The following is a 13,102-nucleotide window of genomic DNA, read 5'->3' as shown; positions in this document are numbered from 1 at the left end:
ATTATTTCATTAACACTGATCAAGGACATGGCTTTTCCTCTGAATCACAAAATTAAAGTGTTTAAATACCAGTCTAATGTACAATATATCCTCAAGAGTACTATCTTTATCTCTATCTTTAAGTTTTTATTTTAGATTCTTCACATCACTTTATTGATTTATTTGTCTATGACTTAGAGTTTTATCCATCTCTTCAGGGATTGTTTATATATGGAGCTGTTAGCAGTGTTCATTGGGAATTTTTTTTTTTTTTTTTTTTTTTAGCTAAATTCTCTATTGTTTCCTCCAGTAGGCTTACCTCACTTAATACAGTAATGAAGCCAGGACACACCTTTCCACCAAAGTGTATACAGACAAGCTATGAAAAGCTGAAAGTTCTTTGTATAAGGAAAAAGTGTTGTCAAACTAAAGGCTAACTCATCTTTTAGTTGAGGAAGACAGAAAGAAAGAGAGAATGAAAGAAACCAGAGATCTTTGTTTTATAAATGACAACTTATCACAAGTATTCCTTTAATAATTGCTCTACTGTGTAATGTCCATGGGTAAAAAGTACCAGGCTGAAAATTTCAGCAGTACAAAATATATTAAAATTAACAAGATTTTTGAAGAATTAGCCCACTGAAATATGACTACATTTAATCTAATATTTCGTTTTGTAAAGCACACATCTATGAGCAACACAAACCACAAAAGCACAACAATGATGCTGGGAATTCTTTATTAACTGACATATGCATCAGGTTTACACAAACCGCAGTGACACATATTTAAACAGTTAAATTCATCCTGCGAACAAGCAACAGCACACTGCAGAGATCAGAGGCTACAGGGTGACAAATGTCATGGTGAGACGCACAGATCAGTGACTGCCACTTATCGTCAGGAGGCTTCCTACTTGGGGTTGGAGCTACACTTTTTTTTTAAATTTGGTCAATTCTCCAATTAATAATTCTTAAAATGAAGGGGCAAAATTGTTTAAAATGTTTGTTGGGGCACTGTTATTGTTCTGTTAATCAATATTTTGTCGGTTCGGTCATTTATTTGGAGTTTTTTTTTTTAATGAAATAGAATTGTGATAAAGATCAAAATAAATTTCAAGTTACCCAAACTACAATTTTCTCAGAACAACTTATAAATTTAATTCTGGTTGTTAGTTTTATTATTTATCATGAAAAACTTTTACATTTACCAAATCCATACTGCAAACTTTGTCTGATGATATATATGTTGTTTGCGGGTTTGGGTCATATTTAAGTGCTTGATCATTATTGTTGAAGGCACAGCGGTGGTTTAGTTTGGCCAGAATACATGAACATCATTTAAAGGCAGCCTTACGACACTGACACTAAAACATGTATTTGTAATTACTCATCATGGTATCATGTGTGTGTGATGGCCAGCAAACTGACATATTTATTTCTGGTTTATCATTGTTCTTCAGTTTAGCTGTGAGCTGGCTTTATTCCACGGGGGCAGGAGTGATGCAGGAGGAAAAGGAGAATGAAGAAGATGGAGTTGTTTGTTGCATCTGTGGAGAAGTCATTCAGTCACATTCAGTTTGCAGGAATTTAGGTCATGTACTCAAATCTGACATGTTATAAGAGCAAAGTGTAGGGTCAGGGTTGGAATTTTGATGCAGAACACAAAATTTGAAATGCATGTAATGTTTTATTGTGACCAGCAGAGTGCGTCATTAAAGCTTAAGTAGGTACATTTTTATAAAAATAACTTTTTTTCACATTTGCTAACACTGTGACAATATCCTGAAAGTAGAACATGAGAAAGATAATCTTAGAATAAATCATGCTCCTCTGGCTCCTTGTAGTGAGACTTATTGTATTTGCATGAATCCACCATGAATAAAAGCAACCAATCAGAGCTAAGGAGTCTATAATGACTGTCAAACACTGATTGTGCACATGCTGCTCTGCAAAAAACAACACACACAGCAAAGACAAATGACAAAAAGCTTCCTATCACTTTCACAGAAGAAGACAACCGATCAGTGTGAGCACAGGCAGTGACACCGTCATGGTGGAATATTTCAAATGCTATTAAGAGCACTGGAAGGAGCCAGGGGAGTACGTTTTTTTCACAGATTATCTGTCTCATGAATGACTGAGTGGATGTTTTTTCAGCAAATACAACCAAAAGTTATTTTTTTAAATTAAAGTTATCTACTTTAGCTTTAATATAAATAGACTTTTGGCAATGAATGTTATTAATATGTATTTAGAAATGACTGGATATTTGTTTTTTAGTGGACTTTTTGTATTTTTTCTCGAGTGTGTTGCTTTAATATTTGTGCTTTCATAAAGCGTGTCTAAATGTCTCCATTTAAATGTAAAAAAAATGTAGTCCTATACATTACTGTAAAATTATTGTGTATTTTACTTACCATATGCTAGTCCAAACTTCTCTTTCCTCTGTAAATCACTGCAGAAGAACAGGTTGAAGTGACATTAGAAAAGTCATACATACAAAAAAACTCTTTTTACCTGTAATTGTTGGGGTGGTTTTAAATTATTTTGACCTCAAATAACCTTCTAAATATTTATGCAGATTAATACACTCACCTTTGCCAACGTTGTTCCCTATGCAAGTGACTGAGAAAACAGAGACAAAAACAGAGTGAAATTCAGTAAAAATGTTTTCATCCGTATTCAGAATTTTTCAGCTTCATTACATTTTTTCATCTGGTTTCTGATCATCTAAAATGTTTGAATCCTCTTTTCAGCTCTTTGTTCTTATCCCAAATAAAGCTATAGAAATTTCTTTACAGAGGTATATAAAATGTCACAGGGTCAACTACTGTAATTACAAACAAACAAAGAGAAATAAGCATGAAGACATTTTTTTTTCATAACCAGAATTTACTGTGAGATCCCACTGTCCTACCTGAGAACATTCTCTGATGGCAGAACATGACTTTGCTGCCCCCTGGTGTGAGTGGAGCCACCACTACATTATAGACGTCCCCACACTGGACATTGCCAACACTACAGCTGCTCTCCCCTGGAGACGCGGTGCAGGTGTAGGTGTTGTTGCTGCTAATCATCTCTGTGATGTAGCTGTGCATGTTGCTAGCGCTGTGCCAATACACCCGCAGAGAGTTACTGGCCATCCTGTAGATCCTGACACCTGATGGGCAGCAGGCACCTGTGACGGAGAGAAAGAGACCCAGATGAAGTGATGCGACGGTTGTGGATCTATTTTATTATTTCTGCTAAATATAACTGTTACACATTTAGCTTTAGCCAAATGTTTGGTATTGTTCAGTAAAAGTTACATACTGTGGCTTTAACTTATTTAAGGGAGCCGATTACCTTTAATAACATTAAAAAATATTCTAGAGAAACGTAGTGAAAACAAAACTTCCCAAAGCTTTTTGTTTTGTTGTTTTAAATTAATAAAAATGCCCTATATTTATAATTGTATATATGAATATGTATAAAAATTCAAAATATTGATTACTATCTGTTTTTTACATAGATGCATATCATACAATTATTTTAGATAAATAATCCTGAAAATTGGTTGAAAACCAGACCTCTGCAGTAGCATTTAAACCTGCAACATTACATTGGACTTCTATTTAAACTAATGTGGTTCTCAAAGGAGCTTGAAGATTTTGTGGTGAAAAATTTTCCCGAGCACGATCTGTCTGTAGAAAAATTGACAGGTATTATTTTATTTTATGTGTGACATGTAATATATTGAATTTAACTAGTCAAAATACACTTTTTGGCGGCTGTAGATACTCATCAATAAATAGAAAACATCATCACTCACTGGATGAGAAGCCTTGATAGGAACAGTTGGCCCTGCGCCCACTGTGGCTGTATGCCTCCATGGTAACGGTATAGTTGGTCCCGCAGGTGATACATCCCATGAGGCAGTGGGAGTCCTGTGTGTGGCAGCGGGCGTGACCACGCGTTGATGTCAGCGAAGTGATGAACGTATACCCCCCCTTGGCGTGAGACCATGAGACGTTGGTCATCGCCTGTGTAACCTGATCCACTGTTAGATTCATTGGACAACAGGGTTCTGTGAAAAAGATGATATATGTGGATGTTAAGGGTGGAACACAATGCTACGTCCTGTGTCTGTTTATATCTCAAACATATCTGTATTCATAGCCATATTCATAGTGTACCAGGCATGGACTGGGCCTACATCGTAAACTGTTAGAAACTGTCTGATCTGCTCCATTTTCTGCATCAATTTTTTATTCAATTTAAATTTTTGGCTGATATTTATACTCATCGTACATATGGTTTGCTACCAAAATAAAAAGGTATTTTAACCATGTACTTAATCTAATATTTGTACATATGGTGCTTTTGGACCTTGACACATTCTATGGATTAAAGTGAGGAAATCCTGATCTCTGCTGCTTTTTCAAATCTGTCTCTTTAGTCCCTTAACTTTATGTGAAATGCTAAATCACCTCAGGGATCTTTTGATTAATAGAGGTGAATCATTTTCAATTCACAATTTTTGGGAAATACCTGTTTCCAGAGTGTCAGAGTAGCTGGGTAAACTCTGGCCGAAGGGGCTTGTCGCGATGACAGTGACTTCATAAGTGGAACCGCAGGGAAGGTCAGCGATGTCACAGCTGTCTCCGGTGGTGGTGCAGGTGTACATGCCGTCATCTCCCAGTGCAGTCACAGTGTAATTAGCAGCTCTGTTGTTTGCTGTCCAGCTGACGGTAACGCAGGAGGAGTTTTTGGGATTCAGCATCAGATTCATCGGCATACAGGGAGCTGAAAGGAAAGAAGAAAAGACAAAAGATGGCTAAGCTGACTGATTATGTTCATTACCTTTTTACCTGATTATGTTCAGGGCAGTGGTGAAAATACTGACATAACTTTCTTCTAGCCAGTGTAGTTTTGTTATATAAAAAAGTAAATAACAGACAGTTACATGAAAGCAGTCATTTCTGGTAATTTAAGCTGAAAAATACATAAATCATACGGTTGTTTAAAAAAATATACGCACTTTTATTATCAATGTTTTTTAAAAGTCACTAGGCACAAACAATATTTCTCTTCCTAATAGGTGTTGCTAGAAACATATGTGTATGAACAGAAGCTTTCTACCTGTGGTTCGGGTGTGTGCTTTGCATGCACGGTTGCATCCGCTATTTTCATTGCAGGGTGTCACCATGACACTGTAGGGACTGTCACAGCTGAGGTCAGAGAGGGCGCACACTGGCGCAGTGTCGTTACACAGGATGACCTCTGAACCGTCTGCAGCCCGAGTCTCGTACAGATCTGCTCCCCGGGAGGCCATCCACTCAATCTCCAGTGTGTCAGTGCTCACCGCAGAGACAGATACACTCTCTGGACAACAGGGCACTGGGAGAAACAGGTGATACACAAGTAAACAGACATAAACATGCACCGTCCATAACCAGGAAGAAAATCTGTTTCGTAAAGACTCAAACTGATAAAACGTGTCCCCTCAACTGCCACTTACAGGTGGTGTAGTTGAGAACGTCTCCTTGAGGACTGCAGCCAGCCTGGTTGAACGCGTGCACAGATATCAGGTATGTGTAGCCACACTGGCAGTTGAAGGTGCAGTTGTTGTTGGTGGTGTTGCAGGTCTTCTCTGCGCCGTCATTTCTCTTGATGAAGGCCCCGTAGCTGTCTGCATAAGGCACCGTGTCCCACGTCAGCGTGCAGTTTCCTTCTGGTGACTCCACGAGAGCCAAAGACTCTGGTGGGCATGGGACTGACAGGACAGGACAGCAGGGAGTTAGTCACACTCATATAGCGACAAAATTCTCAGAGCAACACTGATAAACAGTATCAGCCAACATAAGTGTTAGGATCTGATCCAACTCTAATCTCTAATACTCACAGGAGATGAACACCACAGGGCTGGATGGGTAGCTGGGCCCGGCCTTGCTCAAGGCGGTGACCTGGATAGTGTGTACCTCTCCACAGCCCACCACCAACAGGGTGCAGGGACTGGATGTAGAGTTGCAAGTGAGGTTCTGGTCACTCATTACATGGTACTCAATGTCTCCATAGACCATCTGATCGAGCATCCAGGACACAGAGAGTCCGGCCTGACCGTGAGTCTTCACCAAAGAGACGCTGACAGAGGATGGTGTTGGAGGTCCTTAAAAAACAAACAAGAAAAACATAAATGATGCATCAAACATGAAAACACACATCTATTACACCAGTCAGATACAGACTTAGATATTTGATACTGCGACGCTCAACATAGTAGAGCCGTAGTTACTCAAGGTCTTTATTTATGTACCATTTCAATGTTTGGTACATAACGCAAGTGCATTTCTAATACAACCATTTGTTTGTATTAACTCAACTATATTTATCAGATGGCTGTAGTTACAAGATATCTTTTTAGGTGATACATATTTTTATAGACAATAAGTTGATAAAACTTCTACTTGTTGTGCACTTTATCACAAGTGTATTTTTCATTCAAGCACCTAAGTATAGAACGTAAATACAACAGTAGCATCTTTGCTCTGATAGCAGAAAAGAATTGGTCCAACTTATGTGTTACTAACAGCCAATAAATGCTTAGGGGCTGTACTTCATTTATCAGAGTATGTGGTGGCTGTTGTGCCACTTCAGTTGTTTCAAACACAACTTCCTCCCAAGTGTTTAAAAAAATATTTAAAGTGCCTCCTCAATTTGGCACCAACACCTCCATTCTCATAAAGAAGAGCAGTCCCTTAATGTCTGGTTTTGTATGTTTTGATACTACCACTAGGGGTCGCCAAAGTTGGGCTTTTTTAAAATTACACTCAAAGAGAGCCCTTTTCCTTGCGTTGAAATATTTTTCCTATATCAAGAAGATGTTCAACACTTTCATTCAGTCAAGGTCATAGACTAGAAGTGATAAATGAGAAACTAATAATTTTGTATGATTTTCACTTCATACAGGAGGCTTTGATGCTGCATTATATTTACTGAGATTGTGGTCTAGATCTCTTTCTATTCATGACTGATGGGTTTGGGATGTCAGAAAGTGTACTTTTTCTTATAAGGTGTTACTGCTGTTCTCTAGGGACGGGTACAATTTGGGGTGTTGGTGTGTTTGTCAACCCATACAGGTACAACTAGAATAAAACAGAGTTTACAAGTCAACAGACACACTAAAAACTCATATCACTAAAACAGTTATCTGATATAAAACTGTGATAGGTTTTGAACAAAATTGTAGACCTAATTATTCTCTTTATTTATAACATTTTAACAGATTATCATAAAGGTACATGGCTATAGAACCGTACCTCTCTGTTTTACATGATCTGGTGTAAACAGCTGTCCAGTATAAAAACAGCTTACAGGTGCTTACTTACTTGTTGTCTGGTTGTAGTATGGACTGGTCTCACCCAGTCGGTCCTCAGGGTCCCAGGCGACCACCTTGATGAAGTAGAGGCAACCAGCATCCAGGCCAGAGATGGTCAGATCAGTGTTGGTGGTGTTGAACATCATGTCGGAGCTTGAGCCAAGTTTATATACAGTTATGGAATATTGGACAGCGTGAGCAACAGGGGCCCACGATACAATGATGCTGTCGTTGCTGGGAGAGGAAGTGGAGACCTGAGGAGGAGGCAGAACTGTGGAGACAAGAATTTGAAAGGTTTTGTATGTATGAGATGTTTTGGGAGAGATTAATACCTAAAGGTGATTTTTTAAAGCGTTATTGCTTATTTTGGCATTAATATTTCATGTTTTTGAAGCCAGGCTTTCAGGAGATTTACATATTAAGTCAGGTTCCAGGTAAGTCAAGTGTCACAGCAGTTTATTTAAGCTTCCTTTTTACTCAAGGAATATATAAAAGTAGTTTCCTTCATTTAAGCTCCTGTCAGAGTTCGGAGCATGGAATATCACACCCACCCATATATATATGTGTGTGTGTGTGTGTGTGTGTGTGTGTGTGTGTGTGTCCAGTAGATCTTTACTTATTGAACCGACATGTTTTATTTGTTCACATTTCTCACTTTGGTAATGCAAACATATGTTTACAAAGCTTATATATAGTTATGGAGTATTGGACATTGCTATAATAAAAGGCAGTGCACTTGTTTAATACAGAAAGAGTGTACAATGCACAGCTGTTTTGCTACGTTTTGTCAGGGCTCAACACTGCATTCCAGTTCACAAATTTTCATTCTCTAGGAAGAAATGACCTGCCCTACTCTCACTTTCTTTGGCTAGCATACCTTTTGTTGGTTGGTCAGGTTACACAAGAGGAGTGAGATTAATAGGAATAAGGGTAAGAATCCCAAGGTCAGCCAATCATGCAGGGTAAAGCAGAATAGGGTGGGTCAGGCCTTTGCTATCCTGGGAAATGCAAATTCTGAAAACCAGTTCTAGGTGAGCCATTGTTAGCAATACCAGCAGCCTAAATAACAATGCATTGTGACGACCCCAGAGTCGGGGCCTGGGGTTGTAGAGGATTTAGTCCTCTGGGCATGTATACTGTATGTGTTTTGTGTCTCCAGGTCCAGGGCCACGTGCTCGAAGCGAACAGTGCATTCCTCTCGTAGTAGCTTAGCTTATTAGCAACAGACGCTAATCAACGGTATAACGACAGTGGTGCTGTCGGTTTTAATATTTATGTGATAATCAGATAATGGTATACCTTACTCTCTATACACACACACATACATACAACTTATCAGGGAATCATATTGTAATCATGACCGGAGAAATCAAATTAACAGAATAAAAATGTGTTGTGCCCACAAAAATATTAAAAAAGCTGGTGCCTTGTAAAATTGCCCCGTGTATTATTACACAGCTCAACTTTAAGTAAATACTACGTTCAGTACTGTTTAGTAATTGAGTGCTCCGCGCTGCTCACTGATAAACAGCAGACTGTATATACGGTCTCTGATACAGACACGGTAAGACGTCCATATTAGAGGTTTTACAACCAACAGCGTATGGATGTGTTGTAAGATGGTAAAAATTATGAATTATGATAAAAAAATATCCATTACTACGGCCGGCACGAAGCCTGTGTTGTGTCAGGGACTCCAAGAGTTACATGCGCATGCATGCGCAGTGGAGTCCCACGGGTCTGATGTGGGTTCCTTTTATGTCTGGAGAAATATCTCTATATTCGGAAAATGGCGCATTTTACATCTTTTGGACTTAATGATTGTAATAATGGCTATTAAAAATGCGTTCTGAAAAGTCAACATGTCTCAAAAAAATTATCCAGTGATTTAAGGATGTCTCTTTCCCAATGTTAAGCAAATGGGGAAAAGTGTTTCTGGGCCAGTGTGCATCACGTGACGCTGTAATTCCACTTTCAGCTACTATGTAAATTTTGCTTCAGAGCGTGAGCACCTCCTGGGGGCTTGGTGATGTTCCAGTGACTTGTTGAAATTTCTGAGCAGGACTTCGGAAATTTTTACTTTACAGTGCAAATGAAACACACCAATATGACTCAAGTCGGGTGTTGAGTAGTTACTATCAGAAGTCTAATATACCAGCAATGTCAGAATCTGACATGTGGTGACCTTACATGAATCCCCTACCTGCTCTTCATTTTTGTAAATTGCAGTGGGCCAAGCATTGGGGAGAAAAAAAAACGCAAAAATGCTAAAATGCAGTTGACACTATTTAGAGCAGTTGTTGGGTTTGTCCTTTCTGAGCTACTGTTGAACAATGTGGCATACTCTGTGGAAGAGGACCTGCTCTGTATGTGGGTACGAACATCTCATTTTAAGGTAACGAAAACACAGTGTTTATTAGTTTCAGGTTATTATAATAATAATGGCAACCAAAAGCAACAAAAGATGGTGAAACTGCTTGTAGCATGTTTATTCGGCTCATGCGGATCAGATTTTCCCCCCGGGATGGCAGTGAGAGGTGACAGCTATTTAGTCAGGATAAGGTCAACCTATTGTGTTCGCCACAGAAAGGTCAGGTATAGTTACCACCGATACAGTAGAGGCCCTGAGGGGGCGCTGACACATATATTGGATAAGAAAAAACTGGATTTGCACAAACAATGAGGGTGATGTGTATATCTCCTCACACAGTACTGTATTTAGTGGCTCTGCTGTGAGACAATGAGGCAGATCAAGTGACTTCTGCAGGGCATGTGGGCTGATGAGAGCACATTGTCTCTAAGTGAATGTGTGACTCATTTCAACACATAAACCAGCCCTTGGGTGTTATTTTCTTTCCCACTGAATATATTTATGAAGTTTTTGAAGGTAGAAATATGTAATCTAACATTCTGCACAGAAATAAAAAATAAACAACAGTACCTGTCTTTGCAGTCGTGGAAAGAGATGGCTGGCTCCGGCCTCCACTGTTCATAGCCATGATTTTGAGCGTGTATTCGGTGTACGGCGTCAGGTACCTAATCTCAGCAGGAGAGGTTGACACTGTGTCTTCTCTGAAGAAGCCATTGGCATCCTCGATTCGAATGATGTAATTAGTCGCCCCAGTTCTCAAGCTGAAATCCACTATCAAGGTGCTGCTGTCCCTCGACTTTACCGTGTGGATGGGATCCATCATCTCAGGGGCTGAAATAGTTACAGCCAGTTTGGATCACAAATAGCATCAAAGAAGAGGACATTACTGTAAAATTTAAATGTGAATAGAAAGATTTTGGTGGTGAGATACAAGGTTGTGGATTCCACCTTCTCAGAAATGGTTGGTTTTTCAGCCACACATTTTAGGATGAACTGAGGGCAAACGTCATTTTATTTTGTCTCATCTCCTTGGGCACGTTTAAGAAGACCACACACTGAATGCGACAATTTGTAAAATATTCCTCTTCATTCTATCATTTTATTGCAATTAAGGGGGACCAACATTAAGTCTACTGCTGTACTTTGCTCAGTGTAATTTGGCAACAATATCAAAGTAACATTTAGGTGCCTAAATTTATATTGTAGTCAATATCCACTTTGTATTTTTTCAGATTGCTTTCTAAATGGACTGTGAATTAATGTGCCTGAACACATCAGCATAAAACTGTACAGTACAAATGTTTATAAGTAATTTGCATGCAAAAAGACTGCTTGTTTTTAAAATGGAAAACCAAACAACAATAAAGCACTAAATAGAAAAGTATGTTTTTAAGTGTTAAAACACAAGTATACAGCCTCAAGTGAACTTACCTGTGGATGAGTCAATAGCTGCAGTGGCCACTGGTAATAGGTTATTATCCAGAGCTTCAATTGTGAATGTATACATGATGTTCGGGGACAGAGAGTTGATAGAACCCATCACTGTGTTTGGACCAAATGTTGCAAAAGCAATGGGGCTGCTTGGTGAGCTTTGGGGGGTGACTGTGATCGTGTACGAGGTGGCTCCAGGTAACCTAGTCCATCTGAGAATCGCAGTCTTGGATGTTGTTGAGAACACGGATACTTGGAAAGCTTATGGGAGTGATGAAATAAATGGAGATTATTATTATCATAGCACTTGCTCAGCACCCTGAGACATATTTTCTTTTTCATTCTCATATATGACATTATAAAAACATGACATAAGTGGATTTAAGAAAACATACGATACCTTGGGCTGCAGCCTGCAAATTTAGATAAGAAAATATTATCAACAATAGTTCTATTTATGCCTCTTTCACAACAAAATTTTTGTCTCTTCAATTGAAATAAGCAATCGATTATAGCAAATTTTATTCCATCACTGTACCTGTGAACATATGCCCAGCGAGATTAAAATCACCGTCCACTTCATAGCGCCCATTCTTCACGTCTGTCTCATAAACACTCTTCTCACTGTTTCTCACACTTTGCTTCTGTTCAGTTTTTAAAACTGCGTCACTCTTAACTGTTTTATCTTTTTCTAAAACATATCTGGTGTCTGTGCTGGTTGAAATACCTGCCTCTGGTCCGTCCCACTGGAGACAAGGATCCAGTCATAGGGAAGTAGAGAGATGCGCCCTGGGGCAGGTTCATCTTGGGTAGCATGAGAGGGAAACACCTTTGTAGCCTTTGGCTTGATATTCAATAACCAAGGAAGTAGTCGAGATGCCAGATATCTAACAAAAGAATTAGATTACCTCTATGTTGAGGCCTAAATGAACCCCCTCTAACACTGAGATGTGAATACATCTTCTACATTGCTAATGAGTTTTAATAATTGCAGAAGCCTTAAAAAAATAAATTAAATACTCAGAAAAAAGATTCTCAATATTAGGCCAAAGTCAAAACAGGGATCCTGAGTTCAGAAGTATTACTTGGCCAACTAAATGATATAAAATACTAAGTAACTGAAAACCTTAGAACTGTGACTTATAATTTATAACTGTTTTTCTTACAGGAATAAAAGATACAATTATTACAGACTGCAGGAAATCTGAAGTATGGAAGGTAGGACCATTTTCCATGTACTCAGTGCAGAATCATAAACTTGTGTTTGCAGGAATGGACACACTCCACAATTACAGATCCAATTTTTTATGTCACTGATTCCACATATGCACTGTGATATTTTCAAATAGTTTTGTAATTCCTGGCAACATGTGAAAGTGTGACAGAGTTGACTTACAGGTACATACTCATCTTCTTCACAGATATTGATTCTAGACTCCTTCACCACCAAACTGCTCTCTTCATGCTGCAAAATGTCCGATCTGATGTCCGAGAAAATAACAAGTAGGTTTCCATAACAGTTACACGCAAGTTTTTACATCATGAACTGACTGCAGTCTGTGTGTGGATGTCTGTAGCTACTCTGTTACAATAAAATGTTTTGTTTCTGAAGTTGTGGAGGACTTGTACAAAAACAGAGAGCCTGTTCCAGAAATGAAGGCCATCTACTTCATATCACCGACCGCTAAGGTTTGCCATTATATCCTCATAATGATGTACCATTCAGATTTAAGTTTTCATTTCTGCAAAATATGCCTTTTTTCTGCATCAAACTTTGTTGTGATATCTTAAATGTCATTTCATTTCATAGTGTGTGGAGGCCTTTATTGCCGACTTCAAGCCCAAACCCAAATACAAAGCGGCATATGTATATTTCACTGACTGTAAGCAACTTGAACCACTGACTTAATCAACCATGATAGCAAAATAACTGACAAATAGATCTCTGAAAATGTTTTGATC

At 38.7% G+C, this 13,102-nt stretch overlaps 1 long non-coding RNA gene and 1 pseudogene across 1 annotated transcript; one reads left to right on the top strand and one right to left on the bottom strand.

Moving 5' to 3' along the window:
- Positions 1-1,428: 1,428 nt before the first annotated feature.
- Positions 1,429-11,732, bottom strand: LOC121962153 (annotated as a pseudogene).
- A 569-nt stretch (positions 11,733-12,301) lies between these two features.
- On the top strand, positions 12,302-12,992 carry LOC121966877. The gene is made up of 4 exons (XR_006107629.1): positions 12,302-12,358; positions 12,562-12,643; positions 12,753-12,829; positions 12,951-12,992. It is a non-coding gene; the product is annotated as an uncharacterized LOC121966877 (long non-coding RNA).
- Positions 12,993-13,102: the final 110 nt, after the last annotated feature.

Source organism: Plectropomus leopardus, chromosome 3 (assembly GCF_008729295.1).
Source record: "Plectropomus leopardus isolate mb chromosome 3, YSFRI_Pleo_2.0, whole genome shotgun sequence".
In the NCBI taxonomy this organism is placed as follows: Eukaryota; Metazoa; Chordata; class Actinopteri; order Perciformes; family Serranidae; genus Plectropomus; species Plectropomus leopardus.
Note: the sequence above shows the minus strand (reverse complement) of the source record. Positions and strands in the feature narration are given on the sequence as shown.